Source organism: Leucoraja erinacea, chromosome 9, assembly GCF_028641065.1.
Source record: "Leucoraja erinacea ecotype New England chromosome 9, Leri_hhj_1, whole genome shotgun sequence".
Classification (NCBI taxonomy): Eukaryota; Metazoa; Chordata; class Chondrichthyes; order Rajiformes; family Rajidae; genus Leucoraja; species Leucoraja erinaceus.
In genome coordinates, this window is record NC_073385.1 from 55,786,611 (window position 1) to 55,798,456 (window position 11,846).

The following is an 11,846-nucleotide window of genomic DNA, read 5'->3' on the forward strand; positions in this document are numbered from 1 at the left end:
TCCACAGTTTGACTTGTTTATCCAAGGAAATGCCTCCTTGGCAAACACTCCACTGGCTCCGTGTTCACTACAAGACATCAAACCTCATACGAGTCTCTCACCACAGTCCTGCCAATCTCAGCATGACTTTGGTAGTGAAGATTACCACACTTTTAGCCTCGCTAAATGTTTGAGAACCAGAGGACATAGGTTTAAGGTGAGGGGGGGGGGGGGGGGGGGGAGATTTAATAGGAACCAGGGGGGTAATATTTTTTTACGTGAAGGGTGGGTGGTGCATGGAACATGCTGCCGGAGTAGGTAGTATTGCAACATTTAATAAACATTTAGACAGGTACATAGATAGGATAGGTTTAGAGGAATATGGGCCAAACACAGGTAGATGAGACTAGTGCAGATGGGACAAGTTGATCAGTGCAGGCAAGTTGGGCGGATGGGCCCGTTTGCACTCTGTATGGCTCTATGATTACTGTGCATCTTTTGTCCAACCTCTCAACCAGTTTGCCCAGATTCCTCTGCGGATAGATATTTACTGGTTTCTGACCACTTGACAAAATATTCTTCCCAGAGCGCTCTCCCTCTCTCCCTCTCCCACATTTTTACCTCATCTGCTATTTCCCATTTCACCCCCCATTGCCCTCTTACAGATGGCAAATCTGCCTCACCTTCGCTTTCCAAACCTAGATTTGCATAATCAGCCAGCTTGGATGCATCCCATCGCCTTTCTTTTTCTGTCATGTAAATCGTGGACAACTGAAGGCTGCCGCATGTGACACTTTAACCAGTTAATCACTGCTCTGCATCTGATCTTCAACCAACTCAGTCTACATTACATCCAAACCCCGGGGCCTTAAACAGAAGTATAGGCTGCAAGAGACCCCAATTTCACAACGCAGTGGTGCTCCCTCCGTCCATGGCTCAGTTCAAGATTTATTTGGCAATCACCATGTTACTGGCAAATTAAATCTCACTGCAAAAATATGTCATCGCAACAGTGGTTAGACACAAAAACTGGTGTAACTCAGCGGGTCAGACAGCGCCTCTGGAGAAAAGGAACAGGTGACGTTTCGGGTTGAGACCCTTCAGACCGAAACATCACCTATTCCTTTTCTCCAGAGATTTGGTCTGACCCGCTGAGTCACTCCAGCTTTTTGGATCCATCTACGGTTCAGACCGACATCTGGAGTTTGTGCCTACATGTCACAACAGTGGTCCCTCTCTTTAAAAAGGGGAGGGAAGGGGGAAGAGGAGAGACAATGGCTGCACACACACGCTGACCAACACAAGTTACAAGTAGTCACTTGAAGTGAAACACAGTCTGTTCTGCTTTCTCAATCGCAGAAAGTTCCAACAAGGAAATACATTCTGGTTCAGCAGGAGAATTTTCTATAATTATAACATGAATAACCCAACTTCTTTCAGCAATTATCACTGCTATTTCCACACTCCCTTGTGGATTTTAAAGAAGTCAATGTAGCCTTTACATTCACATATTGTGGCTTATTCACTTGGATTCCTCAGAGTCACACAACAGAAACCCAAATACAAATGGCATGGCAAGCCAGATATTGCACTGGTTTAAATCTATCCTTCCATCCAAGGCATCCTCAGTCACAGTCAAATCCAGAATACCAGCTCAATCATATCTATCTGGTCTACCTCGCCTTCAAGGTTGGCTGCGAGAGGCGTCTCTGTGCAACAAAGGTGGACAGGCGAGGAGAGGACGTTGGTTGCTGGTCATCCAAGAATGGCAACAGTTGAACACCTTACAGATAGCACCAGAGATCAGGGTGATCCAAGGTCTTTGTTCTTGAGGCAGCAGCTCTGCCAGCTGTGCCACTGTGCTGCACTGAATAGGGCACCACTCATCACAACTGAGCGTGGGGAACTGGACTTGGAAAATTGTGCCAAAACATGGCGTCTCGTGCACACGGGCTCAGTAGACTATTTCTGTTCAATTGCTAATCGGGGATGGTATGGCAATGCTCTGTTGGACTGTTTGTAAGAAAATAATTTAACTGTGTGTTTGTACTTCAAACATGAAGCACCATTAAATGCTACTACTGACATAGGCCCCAGGAAGCAATAGTCACAAGTATAAACTGATATCAAATCATTGTGAGAGAAGAATGAGAGGGAGCATTACTTGATATCAATGTTATACACTGATCCCACTCTGGGATGGCGTAGTAGGTCAACGTTAAGGAAACTTCACCAACTCATCCTACACCTACCCAGGAATATGTGTTAGGGCAGAGAGAGCTTTGTTCCTAACCCACACTATCACATTGCAGGGATAATGTATGTTTAAAATGGAACGGTCTATTTGACTGGATGATTATACCGATTGCTGAAGAAGCACTCTGAAGAGTAGAGTGCCCTTCTCTAGCATCAGCTGTTGCAATACCAGTGCACTTTATGGAGATGTACATCACTAGAAATAACCTTCAGTTATGAATAATGACATGAACCAAGAATCAATCCCAAACATTGTGAAAAACGGTGGCGCAGCGGTAGAGTTGCTGCCTTACAGCGCCAGAGACCCGGGTTCGATCCTGACTACAGATGCTGTCTGTACACAGTTTGTACGTTCTCCCCGTGACCTGCGTGGATTTTCTCCTGGAGCTCCGTTTCCTCACACACTCCAAAGACATACAGGTATTTATGCCAATTGGCTTGGTATAAATGTAAGTTGTCCCTGGTGTGTGTAGGATAGTGCTAGTGTATGAGGATCGGTGGTTGGCACGGACTCGGTGGGCTGAAGGGCCTGTTTCTGTGCTGTATTTCTAAACTAAAAACTAAACTAAATCTCTAAAACCTCACTGTGATAGTTCCATGGTGCAGATCTGAACACAATGATTTTCAAGGTGCTGCAGTCTGACACCATTCGATGCCAAACCATGCTACATGTGAATTACTGCTATTGATATCACCCACAGGCCTCTGCTGGAAGTGAGTGCACATTACTTCAGGCTGGGTAAAAGTGAAGCTGTGGTGACATGCTTACAATGAGCAGGAAATGATCAGCCATGATCATATTGAATGGCGGTGCAGGCTCGAAGGGCCGAATTGCCTACTCCTGCACCTAATTTCTATGTTTCTATGAAAGGACAATGGCTCCTCTGGTTCCTGCTCTGATGTAATTAACTCTTGCCTGAGACTATTGTTGCACAGACACTAATGCAATAATGACGTCACAAAATGCAAAACAGATCAACATGACACAGAGTGTTGGAGTAACTCAGCAGGTCAGACAAAATCTCTGGAGAACACAAATAGGTGAAGTTTCAGGTCCAGACCCTGAAGCAGGGTCACGACCCAAAGCGTCACCTACCCCTGTTCTCCACTGATGCTGCCAGACCTGCTGAGTTACTGCAGCACTTTGCATATCAACCAACATCTGCAATTCCTTGTTTCTACAGATAAACCCATACAATGGACTGTGTCACAAGCACCAGCTTAATTCTGACCCCTTTCCTCTATTGTCCTTCAGCTGAATACACTTGGCTACACTATTCTGAAACACTAGCAAGTTCCCTGCTTCAACTATTACTCACACATGGCTAACAACTACCATATTAAACCCTCCTAGCTACTAACATTCATCGCAGGCATCCAATGCCCCTCATTATATATATCTTTGCTACAGAAAACAATGCCAACCTACCTTTTTCCTTTTATACTCTCACACATCTTTGTCCAGTCACCCTTTAATCTCCACCTCTGCCTCCCTCGACTCCCCAGGTCATGCTTCCTCATACCAGACGGTACTTCCTCCAACCTTGGATTCTCTGCTCACAGAGGGTGGCTGAATGCAGACCATGGAGATGAAGCCCATAGATGGGGTAGCCACAGGTGAGAGTGGGATGTGTTGAGGTGGTTAGGGTCACGCTTGTCAAACCGGCATCTGGGCGGGCTCAGCCATGAAGCATTGATTTCTGCCAGACTGAAACTCAGGATTAAATTTAACTCTCTAACCGCAAAATGGCCATTTATTAAAACAGAGAGCAAAACCGGAACATGTTCATGCAGCACAAGCTCATGTGGGCGGCACAGTGGCACAGCTGGGAGAGCTGCTGCCTCACTGCGCCAGAGACCCAGGTTTGATCCTGACATCAGGTGCTGTATGTGGAGTTTGCAAGTTCTCCAGGTGCTCCGATTTCCTCCCACTTTCCAAAGACGTGCGGGTTTGTAGGATAATCGGCCTCTGTAAAATTGTTCCTAGTGTGCAGGGAGTGGAGGTGAAAGTAGGATAACAAAGAACCAGTGCAAAAGGGTGATGGGGGGGTGGCATGGACTCGGTGGGCCGAAGGGCCTGTTTTCAAGCTCTATCTTTAAACTGGACGACCAGTACAGAGCCATGCAATTTAAGTAGGTCAACAGCGACCTATAAGGGAGTCAACCAACGCACATTGGCAGCTGCTGTATCACCATTGTCAGGCGTTTCTTGCCCCGAGCTCTTCAAACCGTATCTACTTCCTCTTGGCCGCAAGGTGATGGCGGTGGCGCAGCGGTAGAGTTGCTGCCTTACAGCAAAATGCAGCACCGGAGACCCAGGTTCGATCCCGACTACGGGCGCTGTCTGTATGGAGTTTGAACGTTCTCCTTGTGGGGTTTCTCTGAGACCTTCAGTTTCCTCCCACAGGTTTGTAGGTTAATTGGCTTGATGGATGTAAAATTAAAAATTGTCCAGTATAAAATTGTCCATCTTCCAGTATAGTCCCTGGTGGACTCCTCGGAAGGTACAAGGAACAAGCCAAAATAAAGTTTACTTGGGAATGAAAATGCTGCGAATGTCGTGCAGTCACCTAGCCACCACGCTGGGACCAGCTGTCGAGGCCGATATCAGTCCTAGCCTTCATAGCGGGACAGCTCGCCAGGCCAGATTAGTGGGAATGAATCAGTGGGATGTTAACATCGCACATGTTGCGTATTGTCCCCCACTAACAGCCCAAGCAACGATTTATAAACAAAAAAAGCCACCCACGCCACTATCAGCTGTGACGGCTGGTCTCGGAACTGAACATTACGAAACATATGGGGCAATGGGGCAATTGGATTCAGAGATAGATTCCGGCTACATTCGGAAGAGAAAGTCATCTAAAAAAAATGTTTCTCTACTGGTGCTTTTCAGCGAGTCTGGCTCAACATACAGACTCCTTTTTTAACACTCACGCATTTGTGCAAATAAATGGCTTGGTCTCCTGCAGTTTATTTAATTTGGGCTGGCGGTAAAGGATTAAGTGAAACCTTATTCCAGAAATACATACCCCGGAAAAAAACCCGCCGGGTTGGTAAAACAACGTCTTTCTTTCAAACCCAAGTTATGTCACCCTGAAAATAAAAAGTTTGGCGATATTTTCCCCCTAACATAACAGAAGGTCCTAGTTGCAGCAGCATTGGCACCCTCCACAAGACAATATGCACACGTATACATATTCAGGGCGAATGTTTAATTCGTGTCAGTCCCTGCCTTCCCCCAGTCTCTTTACAACACAAACCCGGAAAGAGCAGCAGCCTTGGCCGCAGCTGAAACTGCATCGCAGACAGCCCAGCCCCGGCCGAAACTGACAAAGAAAGGCCGGGCTTTAAAGGAAAAAAAACACTCACCCCCCTCCCCGAGTGAAGCGATCGCATGAAGACCAGACCAGGCCGACGTTCACATGGTATCCATCGCAGACACAACAGTATCCCAGGGAAAGCGCCGTGTATCCGATTTCACGAATGTATCCGCCGACGGGGTCCGTGTATCAGGATTCCAAAATGTATCCGACCGCCGGCGTTAACCCAGCAGAGGACGTATTTCCGATCGCTAATGTATCCAGTCGCACCTTCTCTGCTCACTTCCTCCTCCAAGCATCCCTCAGCAACTACATTCGCCACAGCTCCTACCAATGAGGCGCCACGGTCAAATCGGTCATTTTTTTGGATTTGCAGTCTTAAAGGGACAAGCCCGGCTCTCTTTACTAAGAGTGCATTTACCCCCAGCAGTCGCCAAGGCTCCCAATAAGATCTTTGCTCCCAACTGTGACCAAATGGATGTCAAGCAGCGAGGTCACCGTGATAGACTGATTGATTGAAAATTATAGCGTGGAAACAGGCCCTTCAGCCCACCGAGTCGATGCTGACAACCTATCACCCGTTCACACTGCTTCTATTTAGAAACAAGCAACTGCAAATGCTGGCTTACACAAAAAGACACAAAGTGCTGGGATAGCTCAGCGGGTCAGGCAGTATATCTGGGTAGTCTAATAAAGGGTCCCAACCTAAAACGTCACCTATCCATGATCTCCAGTATTTTGTGTTCTTTCCTAGTTCAAGGCTTCTAGGTCCGTTTATTGTCACATGTGCCAATTCGAATTATCATACGGCCATACTAAAAATAAGCACCAAGCCACACAACTACATGAAACTTAACATAAACATCCACCACAGCGGATTCCCCACATTCCTCACTGTGGTGGAAGGCAATAAAGTCCAATCTTCTTCCTCTTTTATTCTCTCGTGGTCGGGGCAGTCGAACCGTCTGCAGTCGGGGCGATCAAAGCTCCTGCAGCCGGCGGGCGAAGACTCCGTGTCGGGTCGATCCTTATCCCATTACGTTATCCCACTTTTGCAACTTCTCCAACACACAGGGTGGGGAATGGGGATCAATTTTCAGATCCAATGAACCTAGAAACCTGCATGTCTTTGAGATGAGGGAGGAAACCGGAGCACCCAGCGGAAACCCACACGGTCACAGGGAGAATGTGCAAACTCCACACAAACAGCTACATCCAAGACCGCAAGAAATTGCATTGAATTGTGGATGCAGCGCAGACCATCACACAAACCAACCACCCTTGCATTAACTCCATTTTATACCTCATGCTGCCTCGGCAAGGCCAGCAGCATAATCAAGTACGAGTCTCACGCTGGCCATTTCCTCTTCTCCACTCTCCCATCGGGCAGGAGGTATAGAAGTGTTAACCCACATACCTCCGGATTCAGGGACAGTTTCTTCCCAGGTGTTATGAGACAACTAAACCATCCTACCAACAACTAGTGAGCAATCCTGGACTATTATCTACCTCATTGGTGACCCTTCGATTATCTTTGATCAGACTTTAACCTGCACTAAACGTTATTCCCTTTATTATACATCTGTGCACTGTGAATGGCTCGATTGTAATCATGTATTGTCTTTCTGCTGACTGGTTAGCACGCAACATAAGCTTTTTACTGTACCTCGGTACACGTGACAATAAACTAAACTGATAGACTGATAAAGTGACGGACTGCAGAACTTGGCCATTAAAGCAAGCTGCACGAACAGAGAGAGAAAATCTGAGCAAATATCACAAATGGTTAACTGCAATTGTCTATTTATTTACATAGACCATAGAACAGTGCGACACAGGAACAGGCCCTTCGACCCCAATATCCGTGACGAACATGATGCCAAGATAAACTAATCTCATCTGCCTGAACATTTACCTTACCCATCCCTTCCCTGCAATGATCAGCATCTATCTGAATTTTAAACACAGTGGCTGCTTTGCTCATTTCACATACCATCAGCAGTTATTGAAAGCTGTTTAACATGTTTTTCCCCTATTGATTAAATGCTCAGTCATAGTTGTTTTCATGGGTTTAAGTTTCTTTCAAGAAATCTGAGATCATGATCCAGGCTGGCAATTTAGTATGACGCTGTGCTGCTAGGTGCTTCATCTTTATAACAGGCATTCACACTTTCATCTGCGAGGCATTAAAGATCTCAGGGCAGCGTTTTATTTTGAACAAGAGGTGGGAAGATTTCTGTGTGGTCATTATCAGCCCCTTAACCTTGTAAATAATTAAAAAACAGATTGTTTGCACACTAGTTCATGGCACTGAATAAGAACCTGCTGTGTGCAACATGATATCGCATTTTCCAATGTGGCACCAGGATGTAGATTTTATGACACATTGACACCCCACATTGGAATTTTTTACTGGCATTCTGGGGTGAAGTCGGAGGCATAGATTCATAGTCATACAATTTGGAAACATGCCATTTGGCTCAATGCCCACGCCAACCAACATGCCCCCGTCTACACTAGAACCACCTTTTAGGTTGGGTTAGTTTAATTTACAGCGCGGAAGCAGGCCCTTCAGCCCACCAAGTCCGCGCTGACCAGCGATCTCCGTAAACTAGCACAATCCTACACACATGGGACAATTCATAATTTATACCAAAGCCATTTAACCTACAAACCTGTACGTCTTTGGAGTGTAGGAGCAGAATAAGGCCATTTGACCCATCAAGTCTACTTCGCCATTCAATCATGACTGATCTATCTTTCCCTCTCAACCCCATTCACCTGCGTTTGCCCCATAACCCCTGACACCTTTTATATTTAAAAGGTACTGGGACAGCTTCGTGGATAGGGAACATCTTGATGGATACAAATCAGGAGCAGGCAAAATGTAGGACTAGCTCAATTAGGTGACATGGGTGGCATGGTCCAGTTGGGCTGATGATCTGTTTCTACCTCACTGGAGACCCTTGGGCTACCTTTAATCGGACTTTACTGGACTTTATCTTGCACTAAACATTATTCCCTTGGTTATGTATCTGTTCACTGTAGATGGTTCGATAGTAACCACATATATTCTTTCCGCTGACAGGTTAACATGCAACAAAAGCTTTTCTCTGTACCTCCGCACAAGTAACAATAAAGTAAACTAAAACTAAATCTAAAACTGAATTTTGTTTTACTTATTTGGCACCCTTTTGAACAACACATACCTCCGTTACTGTCCTTGTCAGGGCATACCAGATCCAAGTCATTTGCTGTACCATAGAAGAAGTTTCCAAATGTCACACGGTCCTTTTTTTTTACTGATGACCATAATTCTATTCTTCCTTGCTGCACAACTCGATGACTCTAAGATTTGTGCAAGAAAATCCCAAAGTCCATAGTGCAACCAAAGACAGTACATAGAAGTTCATACTGTAGCTGAAATCAGTTTTGTGCAGTATTCAAGTTGGTTGTTGGGAAGAAGTTATTCTTGAGCTTGGTGGTCACAGCCTTCGGGCTCCTATACACGATGGTAGGAGTGAAATGAGTGCGTGGCAAAGGTGAGGTGCTGCTTTGATGATGTTGGCTGCCATTTTGAGGCAGTGCCTCCTTCGATGGTGGGGAAATCAACACCTGTGATGGACTGGGTAATGAATATCATTCTCTGTAGTCTAAATGAATTAATACTTTATTGTCATATGTCACAAGTCACCGTGAAATTCTTTGATTTGCATACCCAAGGTATGCAAAGTGTCACCACATAAAGGGCGCGACAAAGTTACAAAGTATCCCGCACCACGTCTACCTTTGTTCTTCCCTCCTCCTCCCTCCCTCCCGACAGTTCCCCCACACTAGATCCTCCCCCTTCTTCACAGCAGTCTCCCTACACTGGGTCCTCCTTTGTTCTCCATTCTCCATTTCTTCTTCATTCCTGGGCATTCGATATGCTAAACCAGGCCATAATACAGTCAGTGAATGTGCTCCCCACTGCACAACTGTAGAAGTTTGGGACAGTATTCTTTGGCATACCGAATCTCCTCAATCTTCTACGGAAGCAGAAGTGTTGATGACAAGCATATTATCTGGCACCATGCCTTTGGAAAGTCTGTGTATACCATGTCAACTGCATTTCCCTCACCAATGTTCTGTTGGCTCGCAACAAGCTCCATGAAAATAGTTCAACAAGATTTGCTTTTAATAAAACAAATTAGAACTAACTTGTTTCAATCAATCCACACTTGTCCAAACAGATTCTGTCCTTGATCATTGCTCCATCCTTACTGAGGTTAACATGTCTGACCAATAGTTGCTGAGTTTGTTTCCACATCCTTTGTTGAACAAGGGTGTAACGTTTGCAGATCTTCCATCCTCACATGCATCCACAGATCTTTGGATAACAAGGGCACTCTGTCCCTTCCACTCTTGATTAGGAAAAGCCGCTGTTATTGAGATCTCAAATGCAGTGCATAGAATCCGTATAGAGTGCCTGTATAAAGGCAGAAGAAGCAGCCAAGCTTACGAACCTGCCCCATCTGTTGGAGTCTATGGGTTCCACACTGCCCTCACCAGCCTCCTCACAACCTAGAGAGCCTGAGAGGAAGCAAGTCATACTCAATGCCAAGAGACAGCTGAAGAAGTAGTATCAGTGAAATCCATTCCATAATAATTGCTGCCAGTTCTAATGAAAGCTTGTGGACCTAAAACTTCTCCCTTAAATTATTTCGCTCAAGTGCTGTTTGCTCAGAGGTTGTTTACAAATTTGAGCTCCCCAGATGAGCCAGCAAGCATGTGCACCATCCCATGTTTAGTTTGTTTAGTTTAGTTCAGAGATACAGCGAGGAAACAGGCCCTTCTGTTCAGAGTCCGCGCTGACCAGCGATCTCCATGCAATACCACTACCCTACACACTAGGGACAATTTACGATTTTTACCGGCCAAATTAGCTGACATACCTGTACGTCTTTGGAATGTGGGAGGAGAAAGGAGGGAAAACCCATGTGGTCACAGAAAGAATGTACAAACTCCGTACAGACAGCACTCGTAGTCAGGATCAAACCCGGGTCTCTGGCCCTGTAAGGCAGCAACTCTATTGCAACGCCACCCTTATGATGTGGAGCATTCTACAATCACGAGGTGGCAAATTCACTGTCCAATCTGTGGGACATTAAAGTAGGGGCTTTGCTCTTGCGCATAAAGTGGGGTGAGGGGATTGGGATTGGGGGAGTGCTCAGTTGGGAAGGACAGTCATTTAACATTTGCCCGGTTTCACTAATCTAATCAACATCAACCCAACAGCTCCTGACCTCATTATAACAACAATATTCTAACCCGTTGCACTAATTTTAGTGCAAGCTGTCACCTCATGCAATGTGGTTAAATGATCATTGCATCTCACAGTTTAATCAACAAACATCTACCACTGTTACAGAAACTATGGATGTAAATCAGTCGCAACAGACAAGCATTGGCCTCTGCACTTTTTTGTGTCATCTCTCCATCTTAGCCAGAAAGGAAAAGGGAAGAGGAGTGCAACAGGTAAGGGAAGGCAGAGGGTATTGTTTTTCTTTATTGAATTGAGATACAGCAGGCCAGGGGAACAGGTCTTTCCACCCACTGTGACCATGCCAACCTTCACTCACCCGTTCAATCATTAGTTCAATGTTATCCTGCTTTTGTAACCACTCCCTACACACTTGGGGCAATTTACAGAGGCCAGTTAACCTGCAAAGCCACACATATTTGGGATGTGGGAGGAAACCTGAACACCCAGAAGGAACATGTCGTCACAGGGAGAACGTGCAAACTCCACACAAACAACCGAGGGCAGGATTGCACCTAGGTCTCTGGTTCTGTGAGGCAGCAGCTCTACCAGTTGTGTGGGAAAGAGAAGAGCACGTCAACCTAGCAACCATCTTTGAAGATCTTCGGTCTACAAATGACAAGCATTATAATGCCAGAGTGCAAAACAGCAATATGGTTTAACAGTGATTCTGACTCAGTGGAAACGCAGGTACAGACCAGGAGACAGAGTCTTTCAGAAGGACACTAAGTGCTGGAGTAAACTAGCGGGTCAGGCCGCATCTCTGGAGAACATGCATCTGTGACGTTTCGGGTCAGGACCTTTCTTCAGTCTGAACCGTAATGTCACTTATCCGTGTTCACCAGAGATGCTACCTGACCCACTGAGTTACTCCAGCACTTTGTGTATTAACCAGTATCTGCAGTTCCTTGTTTCTGAAGACAGAATCATTGATTTAAGAATAAGCTTGCAGATAGAAATGCCATGTTGAGGCGATGAGTGGTGTT

At 45.7% G+C, this 11,846-nt stretch overlaps 1 protein-coding gene across 2 annotated transcripts in view; it reads right to left on the bottom strand.

Moving 5' to 3' along the window:
* The window catches only part of LOC129700404 (sushi domain-containing protein 6-like), a 60,210-nt gene extending 54,272 nt beyond the window's left edge, over positions 1-5,938 (bottom strand). Inside the window, exon 1 of one of the 2 annotated variants that reach the window (XM_055640852.1) lies at positions 5,608-5,938. The gene's annotated coding sequence lies outside the window, so the exon portion shown is untranslated. The remainder of the gene's footprint in view (positions 1-5,607) is intronic. The other variant, XM_055640853.1, reaches the window with a different exon arrangement.
* Between the last annotated feature and the right edge of the window lie 5,908 nt (positions 5,939-11,846).